This window comes from Sinocyclocheilus grahami, unplaced genomic scaffold (assembly GCF_001515645.1).
Source record: "Sinocyclocheilus grahami isolate Dianchi unplaced genomic scaffold, SAMN03320097.WGS_v1.1 scaffold526.1, whole genome shotgun sequence".
Classification (NCBI taxonomy): Eukaryota; Metazoa; Chordata; class Actinopteri; order Cypriniformes; family Cyprinidae; genus Sinocyclocheilus; species Sinocyclocheilus grahami.
In genome coordinates this window covers 400036-427978 of record NW_015505705.1, presented here as the reverse complement: position 1 = coordinate 427978, position 27943 = coordinate 400036, and the positions used below count along the sequence as shown (strand labels likewise).

The 27943-nt window shown below is 36.4% G+C and overlaps 1 protein-coding gene across 1 annotated transcript in view; it reads right to left on the bottom strand.

Moving 5' to 3' along the window:
* The window catches only part of dchs1b (dachsous cadherin-related 1b), a 114261-nt gene extending 101608 nt beyond the window's left edge, over nucleotides 1–12653 (bottom strand). Inside the window, exon 1 of the mRNA XM_016237887.1 lies at nucleotides 12309–12653. The gene's annotated coding sequence lies outside the window, so the exon portion shown is untranslated. The remainder of the gene's footprint in view (nucleotides 1–12308) is intronic.
* Nucleotides 12654–27943: the final 15290 nt, after the last annotated feature.

Genomic DNA, 27943 nt, shown 5'->3' with positions numbered 1-27943 from the left:
ATATATTTTCTTTCCAGTCATTTTCAGATTGAGTGGGTACCATCAGAGAAGTTATAGCAGAGATGAGCCACTTGTACGTATAGAAAGGAAAGAAAATGTAACGCTAAATATCGCAACACCTTTATTTACTCTTGAAAGCGTATGACCTTTTATTCCTATTTTGAAAGACTAAACTACTATCGAAACATACCGTAATAATAAACCAATTATATCATATTACACAGCTGTACTGGAATGACTGTAAATAGCTGCCTGGAACATTACAAATATGGCTTTAAAGAGACATTGGTACCAACAGTAATGGCATGTGGCACGGAAAAGTGTGCCCCAGGTAACGGGAAAAGCCCCTCTTCCTTGACACTTTAATCTCAGCACAAACGTTTAGTTGAGATGTTCACATAATGTTCTTTGAGTCCAATCAGTTCAAACCAAAACCAACCAAAAAAGCATTAAAGCAGTTAATTGTTAAAAAAAACTAGTCTTTATTAAAACCATATTAAAAAAGTAAAACCTAGCCACTAATTCTGAGCAGAGAGAATGATATTACTCAGACAAAAAGGCCAGACAGGAGTTTGGAGCATGTGTTTGGAAAGCATCTCTCCTCTTGTCATATGTGTGAAGGCTGAATCCTCTGTTAAGCAATCTGCTACAGATGGTCAGACTTGGGATGATACTTTATACGCCACTGAAGAAGTGCACTAGCACAATTAGGAAATTATACTACTTTGGCTGGAATCGCAACAAACCTCAGGAGTCTTTGCACTTGCACTGACTAGAGTAGCTGTTGTTAAAGTCTGTATTATCCAAACCTCAATGCATAATGATGGTAGATCATCACTGCGGGACGTTGTGGTCTCTATACATAAATGGATTACAAAAGCAATTTGTCCTTGTCAGTTCTGTTTAAGAGTTCTCCAGTGAGATGCACAGAACTCACTGAAGGAAGAAAATAAATATTGAATCTGGACTTCAGTGTAATTTTTTAACAAGGAAGAAGCCCTCCAGATAAAACCACATGAATGTTTTCATTCATTGCTAAGCTGTTCAACCAGGCTCCATCTAGTGGCTACAATGAGTCAATAGGTTTGTGAAAGAGGTAGAAGACCAAAAAAAGGTAAAAAATTATACTTTTTACCTTTGTTTATCACAAATATTAACACTACAAAGCCATATGTCTACAGTGTGAACCAATTTTCCTGTGTGTATGGGCACGTCTCAGTGGTTTGGTGCCTCTAATGGTTGGCATTTACAAATAATTAACCTCACAAACACATTTGTCCGGCAGGGCTCCATGCTGTCTGTCCACATCAACTAAGACCTTCATTAACATGTGATACAGTCTTAGCGTGTCATGTGTAAAGGGTCACACTAACACACATATCGCATGTCCAAAAACATCTAGGACAAAGACCACAATGACCAACAGTATTGCATGAGTGATCTGAAACACAAATCTCATTGAAGTCACACAGATTGAGTTGAAACAATTTATTCGAAATAAGTGATCATTAAGGAGCCATATAAGACAAAAAAATCTGTTCTATCTGGGGTTAAAATCCCAAACCTGTAGTTCTAGGATCAGTAGACCCCCTATAGGTGTTTTTGTGAAGTGTGGTAAGCCCAATGTTGAGTCTAATGAAAGCAGCAGAGATTGTGGGGCACTTGGGGGCCACTCTGAGCCAATTTAAACAGATTCTGAGGTCATGGAGGCCCACGATGCATTGCCACACAATGTGTCTCATTCCTATATTTAACGGCTTATTAAAATACATAGCATAAAAAAGTTGTCGAGGGGGCTGGCGGAGTTGACGGTTTCTTCATCATGATCGCACAGAATAAACAGAGGCCAGACTAAGTGATTGACAGAAGCGTCTGAGGAAAACCTGTGGGGGGCCGGCTGTCCTATTCACCACACAGAGTTTCTGCATAGGCACAGAGGCAAAGCTCAGTGTTGTGTTGGACCCCAGAGGATTTGAGAATCTTCCTCAGAACATTCAAACTGCTGATAGCCTTATTATTATTTTTTTAGAGAGATCACATTCATGATGAACTATGAAAATGAGGCAGAAACCATTGCAGGGTAGGATATATCAGTTTAAGAAACTTTGCTCTATTTGAGGGACGAATGAGAAAATCTTTCACCAAAACCCATGCTTATGATGGGTCTGAAATTACTGAATACAGATGAGCAGTTGCCACAGTTTCCGCAGACTAAATGGGTATGGAATTCACTCCCGCTCAGTTTTCAGTATTTGGACAACCACAGTGCCGGACCTCATTGGGCCTTCTGCTTTTAGCCATCCAGCTGTCGTCAAGAGGCTGGAGCTGGTTGGTTTAATGGTGGAGGTGGCTGGCAGGTCTTAGTAAAAGATCCTGACTGATATGAGACTGGCTTAGTTGGTTTTTATGACAGTTGAGCTTTGCTAAGTCTGAGGAAGCAGGTGACATGAGCAAAGAAGGACCATTTCAGTATGGATCATCTGTCTGAATCTAAAACTCAGTCACTGAGCATCCATTAAAGAACAAAATGCAAGGATTGCATTGTACAGATGCTAATGCTTTATAATAATGCCACAAAGGCCATGTAAAGTCATTTATTTTCAATGAAAATTTATTTTAGAAACTTCTTATTGAACTAATAATAATATATAATATATAATATGTCCAATGTAAAATTCTGAAGTAAATCTCTATCAAAGATAGCCATTCATATAGTACATTTGTAAAACCCTAAAGATATGAGGTCCAATAAAAACCCTTATCAACATGCTTTACAAATGACTCACTCTTTGAGCTCATGGTAGCCAACACATACTTTTTAGCTGTCATCTATACCGCGTTTGAATAAAGATCGAGATTACACTTCTGAGGGCAATTACTACTAATTTCTTCAGTGTGTAAAGACTTAAAGGGGTGGCTTCTTCTGGCTTTATTCTAGGCTTGATTGTGTTTATGGGGTGCATTCTTTTTCACATAATTTACCTTTATTTTACACCGCTCTGTCCCTTCTCCTCTAAACACGCTGATCATTTCCTGATTTTATGAAGCCCCTCCTTCAGAAATACGGGATGGGCTCTGATTGGTTAGCTGGCCCAGTGTGTTGTGATTGGCTCAACCGCCTCTAGTGCGTGTCTAAACGTCCCGCCCCTCACCTAAGTGGCATGTGCTCTGGTTGTATTATAAACAATGGCGTCGTCTATATTGCTTAACAATTTGAGCCCGATTGAGATGCAAAGGATATTAGTGAAGAAGAGCACACAGAACCTGTGTAAGCACGGCTCTTAATGGTATGTTTTTTGTTTGTTGTTGTCTCATACTTTTAGATACGCTGTTATTTGTAAATGCTACTGCTTCTGTTAGCTTTTAATATAGGGTTTTATCCTGATTAAAGCTTTAATACAGTAAGGCAACCGCACACGCATCCATGTATAACGCTTCTCATAGCTATGTGAAAATAAGTGTATAAATGGAACAGTTCATTGTTTGAGCTGAGCTGGTGATCTGAATGAGAGATAGATAGAGAGAGAGAGAGAGAGAGAGAGAGAGAGAGAGAGATGCAGACCGTGTGCAGAGCAGGGAGATGGAACGAAGTATTAAGAACCGCTGCTTTAGAACATTGATTTTGAAACTTGTGAATCCATTAGAATCATTAGAAGACAGAATCGCGATTCATATATGAATATTTTTTTACGTGCACCCCTAGTTTTCTTCCTCTTCTCTAAAGCAGCGCAACATTGCCCCGCCCCCTTTGTTGCATGTTCCCGGGGGCAGGGTTTATCAGGGTTTGTGATGTCACAAACTCGGGAAGTATCTCTAAACTGCCAGAATTTTAAAAGACAATATCTCCGTTTGCATTGAACTTTCAGCGCTGCCAGTGGCGGCTCATGGGTTTTAAAATAGAGGAGGCACACTACTTGTATTGGTCTGGGATCCCTGCCGATTATTATTATTTGCTTAACCACTTTAAAATGGCTTTTTGGTTGCTTTTAATCAGAAAACGTAAAGAAAACGACATACATACAGCAAGATATTATAATTTCACTTACCTGGCCTATCACTCGAAGCAAACATCCATCCCTTCTTAAAAGTCTGTATTAAAAGAGAGCTGGCTGTTGCGTCATTTAATTAAGCCAACTGCTGTAGCCTATATCCAGCTTAGGCTGTTTTCCCTTTTTTAAATTTGTATATATACTGTTTTGAATGACAGCTTGGTAAATCTGTTGGCGATCAAATATTCAATATCGCTACTCATCGTAAGTACTTGGTACATTATCAGCACAGCGGCAGACGTTCAAACTAATATCACGTAATTTACGTCTCTGTGATTGGTTGATATCAGAAGGGAGGCTAGCCTCCCTTGAGAGGGTTCTTTTCTCAACACTCCTCAGCGCTGAAAGTGAACACTCAATGGTGATTGGCTAATTCTTTTTACCAACGAAGGCACGAGAGCTCGCCTCTCCCCCGGCCTCCCCCTACCCTTCTCTATCATTAGCGGTTGTAATTACATCAGCAGATTCTGCACATTTCGCGATAGAAAAGCGGCACTTTTCACGTTATGGTATTACAACTGTGAAATTACAAACAAAAAATACACATTCTGAGACATGAACTGAAATGAATTGTGAATTTTATTAACATTAAATCGTCCTCCTCCCATTTTCACCTCAAAATTATGGGGAAGCTGTGCCTCCCCTGCCTCCCCCGACGAGCCGCCACTGAGCGCTGCAACTTTGCAGATATTGTTTATGCTCAAACAGCAACATTACACACTAACTAATACTAAAAAAGTGAAATCGCAATCAACCACCCCTTTAAACAAAACTGCTTAAGACATCAAGAGTGAGTTCAAGGTTGAAACCGATGCCAACTCTAAATATCTTATAGAGAATTTGCCACTGGTTCACGGGAGGTTTACCAGCCCCAGTGCATTATACTGGAAAAAGATAAAACCTCCAGCTAACATGCTAACATGGGCTGAGGAAAGTAAAAACAACCTCCATCATTAGGTGAGTGAATGAAAAGTTTGTCCCTCCGTTTGCACTCCGTAACCCTAAGGAATTGGTGTAATATAGCTTTCCGGACATTTCTCTCCACACAGGCACACGCTACTTTGGTGTTTATGGTCTCCCTGTGGCACAGGTTTAATAGGATATGAGGTTTCCTGAGAAAGTAACTGGAAATATGGAGTTTGTCTCTGTGGCAAAAAAAGCAAGGAAGAAATGTTTCCAAATTTCCTTCCCCAATCAGTGGCAAGTCCAGAAATAACAAGGTTTGGGCTAAAGCAGTGATCCCACAAGCTCAGGTGAGACATTTCTCATGCAAGACACCCCAGACACACATGTTTCCTCCTAATCTGGTGATAGCTATGCAGATTTATTACTCAGTTTTCAGTGTTTTTATATATATATATATATAAATTATTATCTAATATACTTATTTTATTTTTTATTATTTACCAACTATATCAATTATTATATTATTTATTGTATTATGCATAGAAAAATTACATTAATAGATAAAAATAAGATTATTTTGCCAAAACCTTCCAAGCACACTGTGTGCTCTAAGAAAGAGAATGCTGCAGTAAATAAACGAAACAACCTCTCTCCCTGTTATGATCGGGGTCGGGTTTACAGCATGCTCTTTCTCGAGGAATGTAACAGGAAAAGAGAGTCAGTGAGAGAGACGAGATCTCTGAATTATTAATAAGCAGTGACGCACTGTTAAACAAATGTTGAACACCAAATGTTGAACACTGAGACGCCACATCTCAGATTCCCATGTCTCCCAGGTTACAGCACTGTCCCACTATACACACTAAACTGGGCATTAAGACCGCTTGAGATAAAACACTGACATCTAATTGCTTCAGATTATAAGATTCTAATAAATATTCTGTATTTGGGTGGAATATTTTAATACTAGATTTAATGACAGAATAAAAATGTGTCAATTTCATGAGAAAGTTTGTGACTAATACAAACTACCAAAATGTTTTACTTCTAAGAGGTTAATGGGCTAGTTAATGCTAAAATGTATAAAACAGATGCTTGTCTAAATTAGAATTACAGAGAGGCCTACGCCCAAAGCAACTCACCACCTGCTGTGGTACCTTTCCATTAAGGAAAAGGAACTGTGCCGCAGTAGAATTTTACACTAACTTGTCCAAACTCTGACCTTATCTATACAAGCATGCATGTTTCCAGTCCATTTGACAGTGCTGATGCTTGAGAACAACTACCATTACTGGCCACGAGAGGTAAAACACACGGCACAAAGCTACAGTGCCACCACGCTGAAGTTTGCTACTCTGAATAAATACGCCGTCAAGAGCTTTTAGATACAGAGCCAGTACTGAACACTCCATTGGAGCATTCTCAATGTAGCACTCAATGATTCAATTATATTATTACTGAGTGAATGAGCAGCTCAGGTGAAAGAGTGAAGCACTCAGAATCTTTTGAGTGATCTGTATACATCTCACTAGCCTGGTTTGGCTTATTAAGCTAACCCCATACACTGGGGGGGGGAAGCGAAAACAAAACAAAGATGTAGCATTTCAGTAAATACTTACAGTACATTGAAAGGGTATATCGTAACCTCACTCAGGAGTAGATCACCACCTGGTCAAATGACTTACCAAGAACATGCTTCATAGATGGAAAAAATAAACCTTTCCCAGGAGAAAAGCCGCAATCTGGAGCACTTAGATATAATGGCTTGGCTGTAACCAAAGTGCCAGGGAGCAGATTCCAAAATCTAACAATAGAGACAGTTAGGTAAGCTAATTAATAACAGAACATTCTGCAGGCACAAAATGTATTTAGAGTTTTTGTTAACTATCTTGGAGTGTAAGAAAAGTTAGAATTGCATGAAAAGTCTTGTTTTTATAATATCTGCAACCCAGGCTCATTATGGCAACATTCCTGCAAAATGATATCTCTTTGCTTACATTGCACATTTCACAACACTTCAAGTGCAATGTTCAGTTATATCCAAACCAGATGAGCATAAATCTGGCAACTTATGTTTTTAAGTTGGTTGTTGTACATATCTTGGCAGTTTGAAAATGACATGTCCAGTGAGTGGTGATAAAAGGTTAATGCTTGTCTGAAAATAATGTAGCACCTACACTGAACCCTACCCTAAACCTAACTGGTAGTGTTAACAAAAGCAAATGCAATTAATCTTTGAACTTTTTGAACAGTGTTTTACTAGGTGAGCTACCAAGCAAGTTTACTAGATCAGAAAAGCTAAAAGAAAATGGATCTGGTTATGTGATGCAAACATCAAAATGTATTAGTTTACAAACCATGTACTAAAATACACTGTAAAAAAATATTTTGTGAAACAAAGATTAATTACACTTTTCACGTTTTTTTTTAAATGTCACATATTTAGAAACTTCATGTTTAATTCTATGTGTTACTTCCCATTTGTATATTGTTATTTACTTGCAATTTCTGAATGAAAATTGTTTCAAAATACAACATAAACTAATTTTTCAGTGTAAAAGTGTTTTGAATATTGTGGAACTGTTCGAAAATATTTTCAGAGATTATCTGCCCCCTTAATCAAAATTTGTGTAAAAAGGAAAATAAAAGTAGTTGCCATTGTACTGCCTCAAGTGTTCATTTCAGCTGAAAACTACAGTGAATTGTACGTAAAGGTACATTTTTTAGAGTTTTGCAAAATTAACAGTAGAGGCATGTATTTCCAATAAGCCTGGGTTGATTTTCTGTCATCCATTCAAATCAGGAAGGAGTAAGAATCAGCCTGTAGCACATCCAAGCATAACTTCAGAAAATAAATGTTTTTCGTTTTTTGGTTAGATATGGCAAGTGCACGAAATCACACGCAATCTCTTTCCTCCAAAGAACAATTCTGAGATGAATATAAGGCTTCAATTAAGAAGCATAAGGAAAGAGAAATGGAAATACACCCTTGAGATCTCACATCTACAGACAGAGAATTCACTTAGCAAACGGGCTATTTCTCTCCTTCCCAACTGTGATGTTTGCAGGAAACAGATTAATCGTGATTTCCCCGGACCAACAAAGAGTTCAGACTTTACTTCTAATCTTAGAGTCTCAACGTCTGCGAAAAAAAACAGGGGGTGGCAAATACACATTCATATTAAATAGCAATCATTCAATGAAATACAAAGTACATAAGCTGCAGTAATGATCCTCAAGCATTGTGCGGGAGAGTGGTTTCAAATCCCCCTCCTACTGAAACACACATCCTATTCTCTTGGCTTATTCTTATTAAATCAAACAGCTCCTCTTCCCCCATGTGTTCCCTCTGATCAGTTTCCAAGTGTTGATGGGCAACAGTATGAACAGACTCCCCCTCACTGGGTAAGTCTTTCTTTTACTGCCTTATAACGTGCGTCTCATGCTGAGGCCGCACATGTGCCCTGCGCTTCTGACATCAGCTATGATCTGATGCAGGAAAAGAGGTTCCAGAGCAGCCAAGAACATTTTTGTTCTTCACTTGGTACTGATAAATTATTATATTAAGATATTACAGCAACAGACTAGATCAGTTCTTTAATACACGTGGTTCTTTAATACGTTGCTTTTTTCAGGCAATGTCAGCCTATAACTTTCAAGAGAGGAGAATCAGATATCACATCAACCAAAATATGTACTAAAATATGTGTCTGTCTGCAATGTTGCCCCTAAAAACTGCTACTAAACAAAAATGAAACTAATTGACAAATATCATAACTGTACTTTTATAATATTTACAAATAGCGTTGTGCAAGAAACACGCTTATAAATGTCAAATGAAATACATTACGAGTTCACTGACTATCGATTTTAATTAAAAGCGCTGTCAGTCATGCAGGATCTGATTGTTGCAAAGCTCCACCCATTCGAAAGATTGTTCAATCATCATAACGCACAAAACAAATACAATGACTGACAGGCCAAATGTTCAATGAACAGATGTTTCTTCCAATGCAAATAGCACTCCTGAAAGCACGGCGTTTCAATGGGACCAAACTGACGCTTTAGAACATAATGTCTAATGAACAACCATCATTGCTCCGGTCTCTGCCATTATAGACTGCCATGAAGAACGTTTCGACAGATCCCCGTGCGTCTGTTAAATTCTACAGTCAGACGGACCAATAACAAGGTGACAATACTGTATGATTTTGAACTTTCATTCGATAAAATATTGAAATGTGTAAATCATTTAATCAATCATTTTTAATGAGTAACTTACATTTTAGTCACAGTATTTCCGGTTATTTTGTTTATTTTTGTTCCGCCAAAGCCGGATTTAGTGTTGCGCGTCTCCAAACAACACAAAGCACCTTCTGGTTGCCGAATGAATCAGTGTTTTTAACGAATTGGTTCAGTGAATGCTTCATAGACTCACTCATAAAAACTGCTTGCTGCCACCTACAAGCTAACGATAAAACCTCCAGAAAGTGTCCCTGAAAAATCCCCACTAATGCAGATAGCCTAATAATATAGCAGATAGCCTAATAATAATATAATATAATATAATATAATAATCCAAACAGTCTGTCTGGAACGCACAAACACAGATAATGATGCAAACAGTGAAAAGAACTAGTTCTTTATTCTGTCTCATCACTCTTGGAACGCATATACACACAGAAAAAATACATTGCCGCGTTTTTAATAAGATTTTAAGGGAAGTGGATTTAAAACAGCACAGTCTTGAATCAATCACCACAGAACAGTGGAGTCCCATAATATAGGCTATCGTAAAGTTCTTGATAACTAATAAGGGAACTACAAACTAGCTATAAACTACAAACTAATAACTACAAGCCAGGTTTGTTGTCTATGCATTCATATTCAGATGTGTAATACTGTCATAAAATACACATCTGTAATCTGTAGACATAGCATCCACTTCCCTGTAGCCTACTGGTGGATTGCGCACAACCCCTCAATGCCAGTTCTGTCAATTCCAGCACTGTAACATGCCTTTCACACATGAGTGAGTAAACTGCTTGCTTCTCTTTTAACTGCACGCTCATGATACTTAATTACAGCCTGTGTAGTTTGAAAGAGGGACCTAAATAATAGGCATGCCATGATGCAATGAGGTGCGTGCAGTTACACGTTGCGTGCAGGCACATAGGCTACTATATAAGCACGGTAGCCGTAGTCACCGATGAAAGCGACAAGCAAAAAATGGTAATCCTACAAATGCTTAAATGCACACATCGCTGCTCAAGAAGAAACCAATCTCCGCTTGTCCATTTACTGAGACCGGTTCGGAATAGTAGCAACACCACTCCTCCTTCCTTTGGGAAGATGTGACTCTCTAGGATCCGGACCGTAAAGGCTACTGATGGGGTGAATGCTGGGAACGATTCTGGGCCCACCACGGTACAATAAGAAAACATCTTTTGACGTGGATTTTACGAAATATCACCCGTCAGGTTTATTTAAAACACTAACAGTGTGTGACTGTCAAAGTCAACTATTTGTAAAGAATTTTAATATGGTTTTTATATGGAGCTCAAACATTTTAAGTTAGTCTCGCGCAAATTCAAGACTTAAAATGTATATAATTAGTTAGTTTGTTAGTTGGTTAGTTAGTTAGTAATAGCCAGTCTATATGCGATATGTTTATTAAATTGAGAAATAATTAGCCTAGCTATTAGTTTTGCTGACGTAGGCCTACCGTTCCTATCGGAAAGTGCTCCGGTGCAGTGTTGCCAATTTGGGGATTTTGTCGCCAAATTTAGCTACTTTCTCATTGTAGCGGCGACTTGTAGAGCTATTTTAGCTATATTTCAATAAAACTAGCGATTTTTTGGAGATTTTTTATTTTTTACTCGGCCACACCCTGCCGTAGGCCCGTGACCTCTCACGTTTGCTCTCAATCATGCCAATGAGTCTGCGCAGTGAACACACCAGTACGCCACGCCTGCCATGACGCACACCACAATTTCATTATAAGCATCAATCAAGATGGCGGACAAAAAATTATGTTGTTGTTTTAACCACGGACACAAAAGTTATACCACAATTCATGCACAGTCATGTCAACCAGATACTGAGAGAGAGACAGTGCATCGTCGTGTCATGTGTGCTGGGATGCAGTATTTTGCACTTACATTGTAGTAATAGAGCGTGTTGACTGAAATAAGTTTGTATGAATAAAGTTTTTGTTTTTTGAGAATCATAATATCTCTTATCTGTTGTATTTGAGCAGGACAGGGATGCACTTTGGTGACACATAAAACAAATTCCCAACATTATGTGTCTTTTGTGTCTTTCCATCATTTCCATCATGTCTGATGTGCTTGCAGATCACAAGCATTTCCTAATTTCACTTCAGAATCTTTTGTTATATTTTTTATACTGTCATCATTTGTAAAGTATATATGTATATATATATATATATTTACTTTCCTTTACCTTTACCAAATGTACCTGTATTTACTTTGTTTTCATATTTGGCGACTTTTTGTGAAAAATTGAGACTTTTGAGGGTGGTTCTAGAGATTTTCTGAGGGAGGGGTTTGGCAACACTGCTCCAGTGTTTTGGCCTAGGCTACTTTTCTCTGGCAAAAGCGATTTCTGTTTTGTTAATGAAAAGTTGTTTGAAAAATGCTACTGAGGAACTTCTTGTGGAGTTTAGGCTAGGTAAAAATATAGCCTAGCCTACATGTCTAATTATCTAAACCAAAATAGTAAAATTATAGACCTTGTGTAAATGTGTTCAGCGAGTTGTGAATTCATGTTCTGTTCAGGTGTTCTGTTCTAGTGGTAGTTGTGGGTTTTTACTGTAAATCTTAACAAGTATGCTACAGAGTAGGCAAAGACCCCACAACTAATACACATAAACAGCATGAATTCACAACTCGTTAATTAACTAAACATTAAATTAAGTAGCCTAGGTCTAGATCATTTGACTGATTTGGGTAAATCGTTTCTAGATCTGTTTCTAGTTGATTTTTCTTTGCTTGAGTAATTTTAACGCATCCACACAGACATGCTTTAACCAGCTGACATGGAATAGCCTTCGTGGACGAACATGGGCTATTCACCTCATCAGGGTAGCCTAGGCCTATATAATATAAGAGAATGAATGAAACTGCCCGTTCACTCCTTCATACACAAAGAAGCGCTTGGTTTTGCATATACCGAAATGTGAATGGGAGTAAATTGATCAATATCCCACGTCACAAAAATCATGCAGCACCCATCGTTTTCTCTTGAGCGAACGCTAAAGGTGTCAGAATTTGTGTTAAGCAGACTGTCTTGAGTCATAGTGAACGATAGGATAACGACGTTGATTCTTACATTCATCTGAACGAGCTCCGCTGCTGTCTGTGAGCATCCGTTGTTTGACTCAAATCCAATTTGTATGCAGATGTATCCAGCCAGTTCCCAGCCGCAAACGGATCGTTTTTGTTTAAGATTGATACAGCAACATTAAATCCATGGGAAATAGATGGAATTCTCACGCAGATACTCCTTGATTTCCACCGGCAAATAGTAGCCTAGCCCTCAGGTGTGAGTGGGTCCGCATTCACTATTCCATTCACCAAACGGGATCAGAATATCTTACGATCTCCTCAGTGGCTTAATAGTAACGCGCACCTCCGTGTAACGGTCACCTCAGCATCCAATGCTGCATGGACTGGACGCTCTGTGGATACACCGCACCTCCGCGAGTGAAATCTGACACCCACATCAGGCCAGGCCTCTCCTAATTTGGCTTGCTAATATATTCGACACGTGGGGAGCGGTACAAAAGGGGGAGCAGAGGGGAAAAAAGAGGAAGACTGAGGAAAAGACTAGACTTGTTCCTGTAGACTGTAGTGCCACCATGCTCTACCTTTGAGAAGTGGTCTGAAGACAAAGAACCAGATTCAAGATCCTTTTCCAATGTGTAGTTTGATGGTGTATGTAACTTATGTTTATTTATATATATATATATATATATATGTGTGTGTGTGTCTGTGTGTGTGTGTGTGTGTGTGTGTGTGTGCATTTTTATGTGGTTTATGAGGACACAAATTTGTATAATAACATGGGTATGACATAGGTATTACAAGGAGAAGGTGATTTATGAGGACATTTCAGTGTTCCCGTAATTCAAAAGGCTTATAAATAATTCAGAATGAAGTTTTTTGAAAATCTAAAAATGCAGAAAGTTTCCTGTGAGGGGTAGGTTTAGGGGTAGGGTAGAATAGAATATAGAATATACGGTTTGTACAGTATAAAAACCATTACGCCTACGGAGAGTCCCCATAAACCATAAAAACAAACCTGTGTGTGTATGTATGTATGTATATATATATATATATATATATATATATATATATATATATATATATATATATATATATATATATATATATATATATATATATATATATATATATATATATATATATTGCATGTATATACATTTAGATGAATATTAAATATGATAAATGTAAAATAAATATTTTAAAATGTATATAATACATACAATTTAATAGTGATTTAATCATTCAGATTACATGTGTGTGTGTACTGTAGGCTATGTATGACAATTAAACACAATTCCTGTCCAAATTCTTATTACAAGGTACATTTCAATATAAATAAATACATTATAAGTTTATTTAAAAAATGTTTTTCTATATAAATTAATTATACTGTAAATTAATTCAATTAAACTAAAAATAGTTTAATACAAGCCTATATATATATATATATATATATATAAAATTATTGAAATTTTTAAATGAAATATATTTATAGCACCATATTGATTGCATTGTGCATGCTATAAAAGTGAAAACAATAAAATGTAATTAATTAAAATAAAAAATTATACATATTTATGTTAGACCGGCTTAATGTGTTTGTGTAGTATGTTAGACTAGTTTAAGTTTTTATGTAGTTAATAAAACCTTACTTGTATCACACTTGACGTGTTCATTGTTTACTCATAACCGGAGTCAATAATCATGCAGATTTACGTTACAAACTTATAGAATTGTACAGTAAGAAAGTTATTTCCTTTAACCAGGAAATTAACGTTCTTAGAATTGACAAGACGGTTGACCCTGAGTGGTCAGCTAAATATCGACAGTGGATCTAAAATATGAATAGTTAATTATAACTAGTTATGGTTAATTATTCATATTTCCCATGAGCTGATTAGCTACAATTATATATTATATTAAATAAATATAATTAACTTTTTTTTATTTTTTTAAAGAAACAGCTGATCACGTTTAGTGTAAATAATAAAGGGCATTTTAATAATATTACTGAAGGTGCTAAATGATGTCCAGTACCTGCAATATGAGGGAAAATGAAAGGTTTGGGGCTGTGGTTGGTACAAAAAATGTCGGGAAGATTGGGTTCTTTTTATCAGATAAATAGGAATGTCTACAATTGTTTGATAATGTTTTAGATTTAGAGTAAATTAGCATTGCTCATTATTTAATGTCACGTATCTAATGCACTGTGGACATCAAAAAATGTCTACTAGACCTTGTTGGACGTTATTTCTGGACGTACACCCTGCAGACCGATGGAGTCTTAAGTGCACAGCAGCACCAGGAGAATCAGTGTGACAGCAAGGTCATTTATCAACCTGAGTTTCAGGCCAACCCCCTCCAACTGCACCCAAGCGTTAAGTAGGGAGAAGGGTTGCTGCCTGAATACAAACCTGCAAAAGGAGAGCACAATCTTTCCATGTTAAACAACTCAACCCCTCAAATATAAAAGCTACAATTTGTGCTCTTATGCATGAGTCTTTCTGTAAATATCACATTCATTGTTCTCCATTTTCTCTACGGTTAGATTCTGAATATTACACATAAATATTTAAGTCCTTCATAAACCTTGAGATGAAATTAGGCATTCAGTCATCTTCCCCGTGCATATGTAAATTTCTTTGCAGTGCCATTCTGTTGTAAAAACACTTTACCACAAAACTCACGATACACGCTCCTAAGTGTTAGCAGATGGTGACGTTGCAGATCTCGTGTGCGAGTGTTTGGGGAGAGGCTCCCCACAAGGTTTAGGATTTATTCCCAGAGAAGCTTTAGAGGTGGAGGACACACTTGGCTTGGCTTCTGTTCATAACCTTCAGATATCAGCCTCACTATATCTCTGATTGTATGTCTAGATTCAATTATCAATTATATTTAGCATATATCATGCATATTCCCAGTCATACTAAAAAACACAAACTCAATTTAAAAGTAATCTCACAGAGTTAAACCTACGCATGTGGAGCTGTACGTTGCTTTTGAAGTTTTTCCATTGCTGATTTCCCACCATTGCTGTTGTTATCTATAGGAGAAATGGGACACAGGTATACCTGAAACGTTATGAAAGGCCTCTGCTCAAGTCATCTCAATCTTTGAGCTGAATGGACTTCTATAATGAGTCCAATCTCTGTGAGGTCATTTGGTCACGGCTCATTTAGAGTTAATAAGGGTTTCTGTCTAAGGTGCCAGTGTCAGTTCACACAGGGTGAGTTTGGCTGTCCTAACTGACTTTTCACTGGCTTGGACAGAGCCATTTTTAACGTCTGTACATTTGTAAATTGTACAAAAGAAAACATCATTTACTTCTCATAATCTATTAATGGATTTAATATGCACATTTAGAGCATTTCAGAAAACTTGGAATTTCACCAGAATCACAGTTTTGGACAGTAAATTCAGTCCTTGACAGTTCTTTTTCATCAAATCCTAAAATAATTATTTCAACACAACGTGATGAAAATTTCATGCATATATTTTCATGCCTACATTTGCGTGTTATCTGTCAACTCGAGTAGGCTTGGCTGATAAAATCATCTACGTGAAAAATGGATGAGTTCCGAGGATGGCTTTCCAGCTTTTGTGCAAATTGTTGTGATTCTGTGTGGATGTGTGCGAGAATATGCACAATCGAATTCAAAGCAATGAGCTCTCCTTTGGTGCTGTTTTCTCACTTATTGCTTAAAATTGGGGAGAGATTATGTAATTTGGGCTGTGTTTTAAGCATGAGACGTTTAATGTCTAACGTGAAGGGAAGGATACGGATATAATAGAGACTACAGAAAGCATAAACAGTATGTGAAGCATGAAAAGTAGCCTCTTCTGGATCCAGTAACAATAGCAGTTAAATATGATTTAATAGGCTTGTCCTTTTATAGACACAGAGAATGTCGATTAGATTTGTAGAAGGTTTTAAAAAATGTAAACATATTTGTTCCTTTGTTCAGATACTGACAGATTTTATTAAGCATAAGCTTTTAAATCTCTTGAAGATAAACTCATGGGAGATTCACTTCACTGTGGATATTTGTGCATTCATTTGTATCCGTTTCTCACTGCTGTGCAGAAATATTGATGGATAAGTAGTTAACTGCTGTATAGCTGTGATTATCCCCTCATATTTTATGGTATTTTTGGTTTGAGGTTTGAATGATAAGAGATTTTTCACATGTGGCTAAAGTTTAACTTCAGCGATATTGGATTTAATGTTAAGTATTATATGTATAAAACATTCAAAAGTTTGGAGTCTGTAAAATGTTTTAAATGTTTTTGAACAAAGTCTCTTATGCTCACCAAGGCTGCATTTATTGCAGAAGAGAGAGAAAAAACAGTAACATTGTGAAATATTATTACAATATCTTAGCATAATGAATTAGAACAGTTTCTAATTTAATACATTTTAAAAAATAATTTTCAGCAGCAATTACTCCAGTTATTAATGTCACATCCTTCAGAAATTATTGTATTATGCTGATTTGCTGCTCAAGAAACATTTCTTATTATTATCAATGTTAAAAACAGTTCTGCTGCTTAATATTTTTGTGGAATACTTTTTTGTTACAGTAAAACAGCATTTATTTTTAAAAATTTTTAAAAAATTTTGTAATAATGTAAATGTCTTTAATGTCACTCTTTATGAATTTAATGTGACTTTAATAAAAGTATTGATTTCTTTCAGAATACTTTTGAATGGTTCTGTATACATATAATGGAATTGTAATATTGCAAGACAAAACTTAGTGTTAAATTAGTGGAGCCTTTCATAAATTAGTAGAGCCTTTGAAATTACTCTACTGCCCTGTATTGTCCTTCAGAATGGCCTTTTTGAAAACAGGAAGTGCAAAATCCTGAGAACTTCCTATGAGTTATTTTATGTCCAGCACTGTGCTTGGGGAGATCAACATGGCCGCCTCTGCCAAGGCGACAAACCTCACCATCAGCTTCCTTCCCTGCGGTGCCCTGACTGTGAAAAGCACCATGGGAAAGAAAGAAACTCTGGACAACGCTTGGCCTTTCCTCTGCATTGTGCCTAGTCACTCAACATTACGCTAGAACAAGCAAAGTTTGAGACTAGCGTGTTATTCTGTATGAGTGCGTGTTTGTGCATGTACAGAAGTATGTGTGTGAGAAGTATGTGTATTGATGGCGTTCCATGATTATGGATTTGTGAGTGATTGTGTGTGTGTGTGCAAGGAGGTGGATGTGTGTATTGTGAACACATAATGCAGTGAACTGTATGCAGTTTTGGCATCATATGCTGAAAGTTCACCCTTATTGTGTTGCTGTTTTCTTATCTACGTTAATCACTTCTTATCAGTCCAAGAGTGAAACAGAACTCAGTAAGAAACAGATCCAGACTTGACAAGGTCCTGCGAGGTCACACGCAGGGGTCATATCCATGGGCCTTTATTTCCCCCCTTTTATGGGCCTATTCTTGCCATTACAGCATATAAATGAGATTTTAAGGTCTTCTGAAAAAGCAATCAGCATTGCTAAAGTCATCCTCATTGTCATTCTCTCAGCTTTGGCAAGTTAAATGACAAATTACCAAAAAAGGGAAAGATGGGAAGGTCAAGTGCCAGAAAATACGTAAATGGATATCTCACCTGCTTCCTGTTTATTGTTATGGAGATTGTTGTGCCTCGGTGATAAAGATGTTTGTCCTTCGACCCCAAGAATGGTGGAAATGGTTCTGCTACAGCTTCCGTCAACGCAGGAGGCCAAATCATTCAGTTCATCCATTTCCGACAGTAGTGCCTGTCCTCTGAACTTCAGGAAGGATGTGTGAGCCATGCAGAGGTTTCAATGAGAGTATCTGTTCGGCAGGAAAACTTGAAAGACAGTGAAGAACATTTGTGGTGGACTGCCTTGGGAGTTTTCGCTATCCTGCAATGGACACTTTTTAGATAAAAATTCTTACTTGGCTTGACTGCGGTGATGCTAAGCCTGCTTTTATAATCTTAGTAGCCTACACTTCAATGACAGTGACTGTTATTATTAACAAAGTGCATGATTTGAATCAGTTTTTGACAGGTCTGTAAGTGGTGTTTTGTATGAATTTGAACAATTCTTTTAAGTGAATGAATCGTTGTCAGTCAAACAAGATGTCGGAGCTAAGTTCATTGGTTGGACCTACTGAACAAATACATTTGTTACTGAATGAGTTGCTGTTTTGAGTCACTATTTTGAATTTAGAGGTCATAGTACGTTTTGGTCCCCGTTCTTGGCACATGGGACAGATACATCTAGCCATTATATTTCTGTAAGTCTAATAATTCTCTCTCCCCACATCAGTGAGGATAAAGAGTGTTTGGTGAGCTAAATTGTGGAAGAGTGTGTGTCTGCTTGTTGGCTTCTCCATAATTAGGTGAGAGTCAGAAGTCACAGTGATACACCGCTGAGTTTCCCATCACTACACACAGATAGCCCAGGATGGAAAAGCAAGGTAGTGCTTTAATATTTGGGAGATCTGCTGTACCACTTAGAGGTTGGCTAGCTGTCCACGTCACAGGAACCTCTGATTTGCGGCCTGTAATTATCATGCAACGGACTATTTCAGTGATATTTCACTATGTATTAGACCAGAAACCACGTAAGATCGGGTTTCCATGGCAAGGCTGGAAGTCCCTGGCAAAAAATAACAAACAAAGAGAGCTCAATCAAGATTAAACGTGACTGTTGGAGACCCATGGCAGCGTTGAGGCTCGTAAGGGTTTGGTCAGTTCAAACAGTGCACTCTGGGAATGACTGGAGTGTAGATACTGACTGCCAGCATATTCTGTAACACAAGCACACCCTGGTTTTATATTCCGTTTTTGGATGTTCATTGTCAAACTGTAAATGGTATGAGAATTATAAATTAGCTCAACATAAAGAGGTGCTTTTTAAATATGGCTGAGAAGAAATGAAAACTCATAATAAGTATAATTCATATGAATTAATAATTTATGAATAATTGAATACTACAATTAATAAAAACAAATCAACATTAATAATTAAATAAGTAGAAATTTCTATTAATAATTAAATAAGTATTTGTTATTTAATATTTATTATTATTTATTAATTAATAAATAACACAAAAAAGCACTTGTTGCCACCTACAGTACTGAGGCAACATCAAATGCTAAATCAAAACATCTAACTATTATCTAAATTTCACATTTTTGAAGTTCAGCAAAAATGTTTTCGAAGTTGTAAATAAAACCAATTATTGGAATATGTTTTACAAGAAAATACTATTTCAGTTTATCCGCTTTTAAATTTTGTTTAATTGAATGTGTTAATTGCTGTTTCTTTGTAATTATTTGTGAAATTTACTAGCAAATAGTGAAAACTGCAGTTTAGAAACATGTTTCTACAATTTTTTCAGTGTAGTCTATTTTTGATACAACAAAATGGACGCATACACAGTATATCATATATATGATTTGTTAGATAATAACAATACATAATTTGTTAAAAGTATACACCTGGATGCGAATTCGATTGGAAAAAATCTCTACCACTACACTTACTCTTTAGTTAGTTGTTTAAAAATTGGTCAGTTGTTGTTTGGTCATGTCTTTTCATGGTCATGTCTAAAAATAGATGCATTGCAGCCCTGGTCAAACCCTCAATGTCGTCAGAGGTTTAAATCAAATTTCCAAACTCAGTGCCACAGAACATGACTAAACGAACACCAACACTGACATGAGATTCTCTTGAATGTTTCTCGTTGTGTGAAAAGAGTGGAAAGCTGAAAAATGTAATGCGGTCGACATGCAAGATCAATCCTGCTCCATTGCTAAACACCAGATGCCACTTTGCATTGAAAGAAGAACCAATTCATATGCATTAAAATGTCCATTTTAATAATAGGCACAATATGATCAAGTCCATAGATGGAAGTTTCTAACATCTGGTGTCCGTCTGTCACTTAGTGTAAAACAGAGGTCCATTGAAAGTGATTGAACAGCCTCATTATAAAGCTGTTGAGTTTGTAGTCCTAAACCTCGGAAGAAAATTAGCATTCACATCTTGTAGGTTTTTAGAATAGAGGTTTAATTAGAAAATTAAGGTATTTCATTCTACAACAGAAATTACACAGTCATATTTTAAAATGCTGTCTGCTTTAAAATAAAAGTAGCAAGTTTGAAGCTGTACAAAAGAATATAAGTACATTCATATTAAATTCTGCACCTCCTCAAACTAAAATTTGTGGCTACAGACACACATCAGCCATATAAAAATTTTTCAGCTCAGTTTTTTGTTCATCAAAGCAGCTGTGAATGACTTTGACCGCGTTACCTTGAACTGACCTGACGTTGTGCTATTATTCTCATGGTGAATGGCTGGAGTCGTGTAGGTCAGAGAAAGATACTCACCAGAAGCTCTAAATCTCTTCATTTCCTCTCCCTCTGCGAAAGAAAAAGGTGAAACATTGAACACAAGACAGGAAATTGTTGGAAACAAAGTATTAATGAAGAATGAGAAAGCTGTGCTCTATATTCACACTATGTGTAATTAAATATGGGCAGCATATGGATGAACGGGGGTATGTATTCACATGTGCAGAACTTTCTTCTTTTTTTAACAACTGTTTATTGAATTTTCTTCTGGGAATAGTAATATACAACAAAAAGCAACTGTGCAAATTTAGAACCCACCCCAACCCTAGTAGACTTAAAAAATATATATAATAATAATATAAAAATATTATTAATAATATTATTATTAAAATAATAATATTATTATTATTATTATTTGCTCAGCAGCAACATTCACAAATGTTTACAGAACAAGCGGGAACCCAGTGTGCCTGTAGTTTTCTCTATTTCTGTTTTATCACGTGATAGAAAGTCTAAGGCCTTCTCAAGCCGTACGGCTGACTCATCTAATCTGCGGCCTGTTATGCATCAAACTAATATTGCTGCTGAGACAAAAATGCAATTCCATCAAGTTAGCATTTTTAAACATTTGCTCACTAAAAAATAAATCATTTCTAATCAATGTCTTAATAACCACAAACAACCTGGATTTACGTTTCTAAACCATTGTGTGAGGAGGATTCCAACAGTTGACCAGCCATTTTTTTGCTGCTGTGAGAGCTAAAAGTAAACATCTTTGTTGGACGGATAAGGTGAGGTCCCAAAAGTCATTCATGAAAAAATGGCGTGGAGTCAAACATATCTCAGTACCCAACAAATATGATAGGTCCTGTGAGAGCTGAGTCCAAAAAGGTGAGAGAGAGGGGCACTCCCAAAAAAAATGCAAAAACGTGCCTAAAGATCCTTGCCAACAGAGATTACACTTAGGAGAAGATGACAGATTCACATAAAAACGTTTCATTGGAGTCAAGTAAACCCTATGCAGCAATTTCCAATGAATCGTTTGGTGATTAGGGTTTTTAGAAGACAATTTATACATAGGCCTACCCCATACCTGATCCGATAATAAAACATGCACATCCTCATTAAGATCCTTAGCCCAAACAGTTGTAATAGATGAAGGTTTGTATGAATGCTCCTGAGGCAACATCAAATGCTAAATCAAAACATCTAACTATTATCTAAATTTCACATTTTTGAAGTTCAGCAAAAATGTTTTCGAAGTTGTAAATAAAACCAATTATTGGAATATGTTTTACAAGAAAATACTATTTCAGTTTATCCGCTTTTAAATTTTGTTTAATTGAATGTGTTAATTGCTGTTTCTTTGTAATTATTTGTGAAATTTACTAGCAAATAGTGAAAACTGCAGTTTAGAAACATGTTTCTACAATTTTTTCAGTGTAGTCTATTTTTGATACAACAAAATGGACGCATACACAGTATATCATATATATGATTTGTTAGATAATAACAATACATAATTTGTTAAAAGTATACACCTGGATGCGAATTCGATTGGAAAAAATCTCTACCACTACACTTACTCTTTAGTTAGTTGTTTAAAAATTGGTCAGTTGTTGTTTGGTCATGTCTTTTCATGGTCATGTCTAAAAATAGATGCATTGCAGCCCTGGTCAAACCCTCAATGTCGTCAGAGGTTTAAATCAAATTTCCAAACTCAGTGCCACAGAACATGACTAAACGAACACCAACACTGACATGAGATTCTCTTGAATGTTTCTCGTTGTGTGAAAAGAGTGGAAAGCTGAAAAATGTAATGCGGTCGACATGCAAGATCAATCCTGCTCCATTGCTAAACACCAGATGCCACTTTGCATTGAAAGAAGAACCAATTCATATGCATTAAAATGTCCATTTTAATAATAGGCACAATATGATCAAGTCCATAGATGGAAGTTTCTAACATCTGGTGTCCGTCTGTCACTTAGTGTAAAACAGAGGTCCATTGAAAGTGATTGAACAGCCTCATTATAAAGCTGTTGAGTTTGTAGTCCTAAACCTCGGAAGAAAATTAGCATTCACATCTTGTAGGTTTTTAGAATAGAGGTTTAATTAGAAAATTAAGGTATTTCATTCTACAACAGAAATTACACAGTCATATTTTAAAATGCTGTCTGCTTTAAAATAAAAGTAGCAAGTTTGAAGCTGTACAAAAGAATATAAGTACATTCATATTAAATTCTGCACCTCCTCAAACTAAAATTTGTGGCTACAGACACACATCAGCCATATAAAAATTTTTCAGCTCAGTTTTTTGTTCATCAAAGCAGCTGTGAATGACTTTGACCGCGTTACCTTGAACTGACCTGACGTTGTGCTATTATTCTCATGGTGAATGGCTGGAGTCGTGTAGGTCAGAGAAAGATACTCACCAGAAGCTCTAAATCTCTTCATTTCCTCTCCCTCTGCGAAAGAAAAAGGTGAAACATTGAACACAAGACAGGAAATTGTTGGAAACAAAGTATTAATGAAGAATGAGAAAGCTGTGCTCTATATTCACACTATGTGTAATTAAATATGGGCAGCATATGGATGAACGGGGGTATGTATTCACATGTGCAGAACTTTCTTCTTTTTTTAACAACTGTTTATTGAATTTTCTTCTGGGAATAGTAATATACAACAAAAAGCAACTGTGCAAATTTAGAACCCACCCCAACCCTAGTAGACTTAAAAAATATATATAATAATAATATAAAAATATTATTAATAATATTATTATTAAAATAATAATATTATTATTATTATTATTTGCTCAGCAGCAACATTCACAAATGTTTACAGAACAAGCGGGAACCCAGTGTGCCTGTAGTTTTCTCTATTTCTGTTTTATCACGTGATAGAAAGTCTAAGGCCTTCTCAAGCCGTACGGCTGACTCATCTAATCTGCGGCCTGTTATGCATCAAACTAATATTGCTGCTGAGACAAAAATGCAATTCCATCAAGTTAGCATTTTTAAACATTTGCTCACTAAAAAATAAATCATTTCTAATCAATGTCTTAATAACCACAAACAACCTGGATTTACGTTTCTAAACCATTGTGTGAGGAGGATTCCAACAGTTGACCAGCCATTTTTTTGCTGCTGTGAGAGCTAAAAGTAAACATCTTTGTTGGACGGATAAGGTGAGGTCCCAAAAGTCATTCATGAAAAAATGGCGTGGAGTCAAACATATCTCAGTACCCAACAAATATGATAGGTCCTGTGAGAGCTGAGTCCAAAAAGGTGAGAGAGAGGGTCACTCCCAAAAAAATGCAAAAACGTGCCTAAAGATCCTTGCGAACAGAGATTACACTTAGGAGAAGATGACAGATTCACATAAAAACGTTTCATTGGAGTCAAGTAAACCCTATGCAGCAATTTCCAATGAATCGTTTGGTGATTAGGGTTTTTAGAAGACAATTTATACATAGGCCTACCCCATACCTGATCCGATAATAAAACATGCACATCCTCATTAAGATCCTTAGCCCAAACAGTTGTAATAGATGAAGGTTTGTATGAATGCTCAAGAAGAAAGAGATAGATAACTGAAGCAGTGGAGGGAGATTCCTCAGAGGGAAGGATTAGTTTGCGCAAAGGGTGAATAGGCAGTTGAGAGTTTCATAGAACCCCATATACTCGTAGGGCCACTCTAATGCACAAATACATAAAAAAGGAGGTGCCTGGCAGATTTTATTGAGTTTTAAGATTCTGGAACGATTTTAAACCACTATCATCATATCTCCCAGCGTGTTTACTTTATTATGAGTCCATTGAGGACAATGAAATGGAGTACTGCCTGACAAAAGATTATTATTGTGGAAAATAGGCGAATGCCTATGCCATGTTGTAACTAGTTGTGAACGTCTTTCAACATCCCTCCATGTGGAGAGAAGGTGGGTTACAATGGGACTAAACCGAGATTTACACTGTCTAAGCGGAACCCCCGAAAAAACAAGATGCTTCAATTTATACGGATAAATAATAGATTCCTCAATTGCTCTCCAAGACACAGAAGCGTCAGGATCAAACCAAACTGATAAAGGGCGGAGGGAAAAGGCTTGAGTGTAGAGTCTAAAATTGGGGGAAAAAGACCTCCATGTAATCTACATCGTTGTAAGGTAGTCAGTTTAATACGAGGACGTTTCCCATCCCATATATACACCGTGAAACACATGCATCAAGTTTGTTCCAGTTGCCAACACATGTGCAGAACTTTCCTCATCCAGCTGGACTCATAGGAAATTGTTAATATTAAGGACAATAAAACATATGACAAGGCCAAAGAAACCTGTGTAAATTTCCATAATGAGTTGGAAGTTCTACACATCTCCTGCCCTCTGCATGATCATTTATTGAATATTTTAGCTACCAATAAAAATGTAATTCTATTTTAGCGACATTCAACACAATCTATTTAATAGAATTCTGCAAAATCAGCACAGAAAATGAAAATCATCTGCTAATTTTGTTTGGGCCAGTGTTATTTTAGAATTATTTATATACTATTTTAGTATTTATCAGTATGTTAAATTTGCCTTTATTAGTCTTTTAAGTTTCAGTCATTTTTAAATTAGCCTTTATTTTTATATTTCCAGTTTTCATTTTAAGTTCTAATAATTTTGTTGTGTACCTTTAGCTTTCTTAATATTTCTATATACCTACAGTAAACTTGTTTCAGTTAGCTGCCAATGCAACATTTCAAATTTTAGTTTTTTTAGATATTTATATTTAATTTTATTTCAGCTGAAAACTATTTTTAATAGTTATAGTTTTAGCAATAACAACACTGGTCTGGGCCAGAGTGGGAAATAATAGCTGAAAATAATTTTGACATGTCAAATTTGATTGTAATTGTTCACAGCTTTTAGATAAAAGGTCTGATGTAGAGCTTGGATCTGACGATGATATCCACTCTTGAAACATGAGTTATACCCACAAACCAATATGAAATGAAACACATATAAGTATTTTCTCTGTACCTAGTCATTTATTATGATTTGTATTTCTGAATATATTTTACACCAGTCCTAAATATTCAGATATCCCTCACTGCTTTCAAGCTTTTGGGTGATCACCACAGATCCCATAAAACCCATAAAGGTGGCTATTTTATGAGTCCCATGGCTTCAAGTAACCATGTGTTTGTGAGGATCTGTGGTCCTTTGTTTGTGGTGGTGGTGGTGGTGGGGGGGGGGCTTCCCTGCAGTTTTTTAGCAGGGAAGGGCAGGAAAAAGAGCTGAGAAAGGAAGCCAAAAAGCATTCAAGTAAAGAGCCAAAATTTGGAGGATAATCTCTTTGGCTCTGCTAAAAAGTGTCTGTGGTTGAAACTCTTAATTTTGAGATCATTTTGGGTAGAAAAATAAAAACACCCCAAGGATTGCAAGTTCAGAGGGGTAGTTTTTAGTAATAAATCTCATGTTTCATCTCAGTGTGCAGTGAGAAAAATTACCACAGCGACCCGCAGGTGGTTCCTATTTTAGTGTCCAGATCATCTTTTTAGCAGACTCTCCACAGTCCCTTCCCCTCGTTTGTTTTGTCTGTCTCTCCCCTCACGGCATCACGTTTTCTGAGAGAGTAAGAGCACTGATGTGGATTGATGTCAGTGTTTTGTCTGGTTTGTTTAGACCTTTTCCTATATTATATATACACAGTATATACAGTATATCCAATCTTTCAAAATGTCACGTTTATTTCAATGTGTTATTTGACGATTCTATGTAAATAATTCTGAGTGAAAACTGTTTAACAAATGCCATCTGCAAACAAATCATGCTAGATGGTTTCTCAGAATTATCTCATTAACGTTTTAGATGTTTTATGTTTATAGAAGCCCATTTCAGCCACATAATAAAAGATAAATAAATAAAAATCATGCTTTGGTAAAAATTGAGAGCTAAAAATTCAATTATGAGAGTCAATGAATCATTATGAGATATAATATAAAAAGTTGAAATTATTACAAGTCATAGGAGCTAAAAAGGTGAAAACTATGAGATATTGTATTTTTAATATAACATAAATCTATAAATTAATATAATATAAATCTATAAATATTTTTAAACCCTTTTAAAGCTGGTGTTAAACTCTCTTTTCATTCGCTTTTAAAATGTGTGGCTAGTGTTGACAACCTAGTTGGGTTATCTTGTTTATGTTTTATTGTATTTTATGTATTTGTATGTTGATTTTACAGCACTTTGGTCTACATATGCAGTTGTAAAGTGCTTTATAAATAAATTAAAATTAAATGAAATAAAGTTGAAGTTATGACATAAAAATTATGAGATGAAAGTCAAGATATATGAGATAAAAATTCAAAGTTATGAGTCAAAATTATGAGATGAAAATATGAAATTATGATATTAAGTCATAATTGCAACATTATAAGTAAAGAAATACGTCTCTTTAAACCATAATTTTGTCTATTTATCTCATAATTTCAGCTTTCTATCTCATAATTCTGACTTTTTATTTCATAATTCTAACTAAATTATTTACATTTGGACATTATAATTTACCAGAGTATGATTTTTTCTTGTGTGGCAGAAATGGGTTTCCATAAATGTTTGAAATGGAAACAAAGATCAGGCTTTGTACATACGTAAACAAATACATAATATAGTAAATAGTTATTTAAAAGGAAAACATTAATTTGGAGGTCAGTAAACAACAACAAGTGAACCATCTTACAGTATCTTACAATACAGTATCTGTCATCACTGTACAATTATTCAAAGCACCCCTGCAAATGTACTGCTTGAACAGATTTAAATGACCTCACAACATGTGGTGAACTGCAATTACTCAACAGAAAGCATACATTTTTAAAGGCACTCAGAGTGTTGCATGAAGTGTTTGTGAGTTGGCTCTGACAAGAGCACTGACCTGGCCCTATATCCAGCAGAGAGAGAGAGGCAGACTGCGAGAGGAGGTTGTGAAGGACACCAGCATGGGAAGTGGGGAGAATCTTGGCATGACTGAGAGTGTTTTGCCTGATATGTTTAAGAGATGCCAGAAAAGCCTGTGAGGAAAGCCAGCTCTCAATCACCTCTGCTCTATACTCTCTCCCACATCTCTCATTCCTCCCCTCGCTTTCTCTTTCAGTCTCTCTCTCATGGCAGGAGCCCCGGGCCAAGGTTTGATTGATGCCTGTCTGCAGCTCAGGTGAGAGGACTAAGGAACCAGCACACAGTAGGGAGTGCAGCCTCCTTGCCAAACCAAGTCCTTTGATTCTGAAAAACGAGTGAACTTCAGTCTGGCAGAACTGAAGGTGTTCCTTTAAC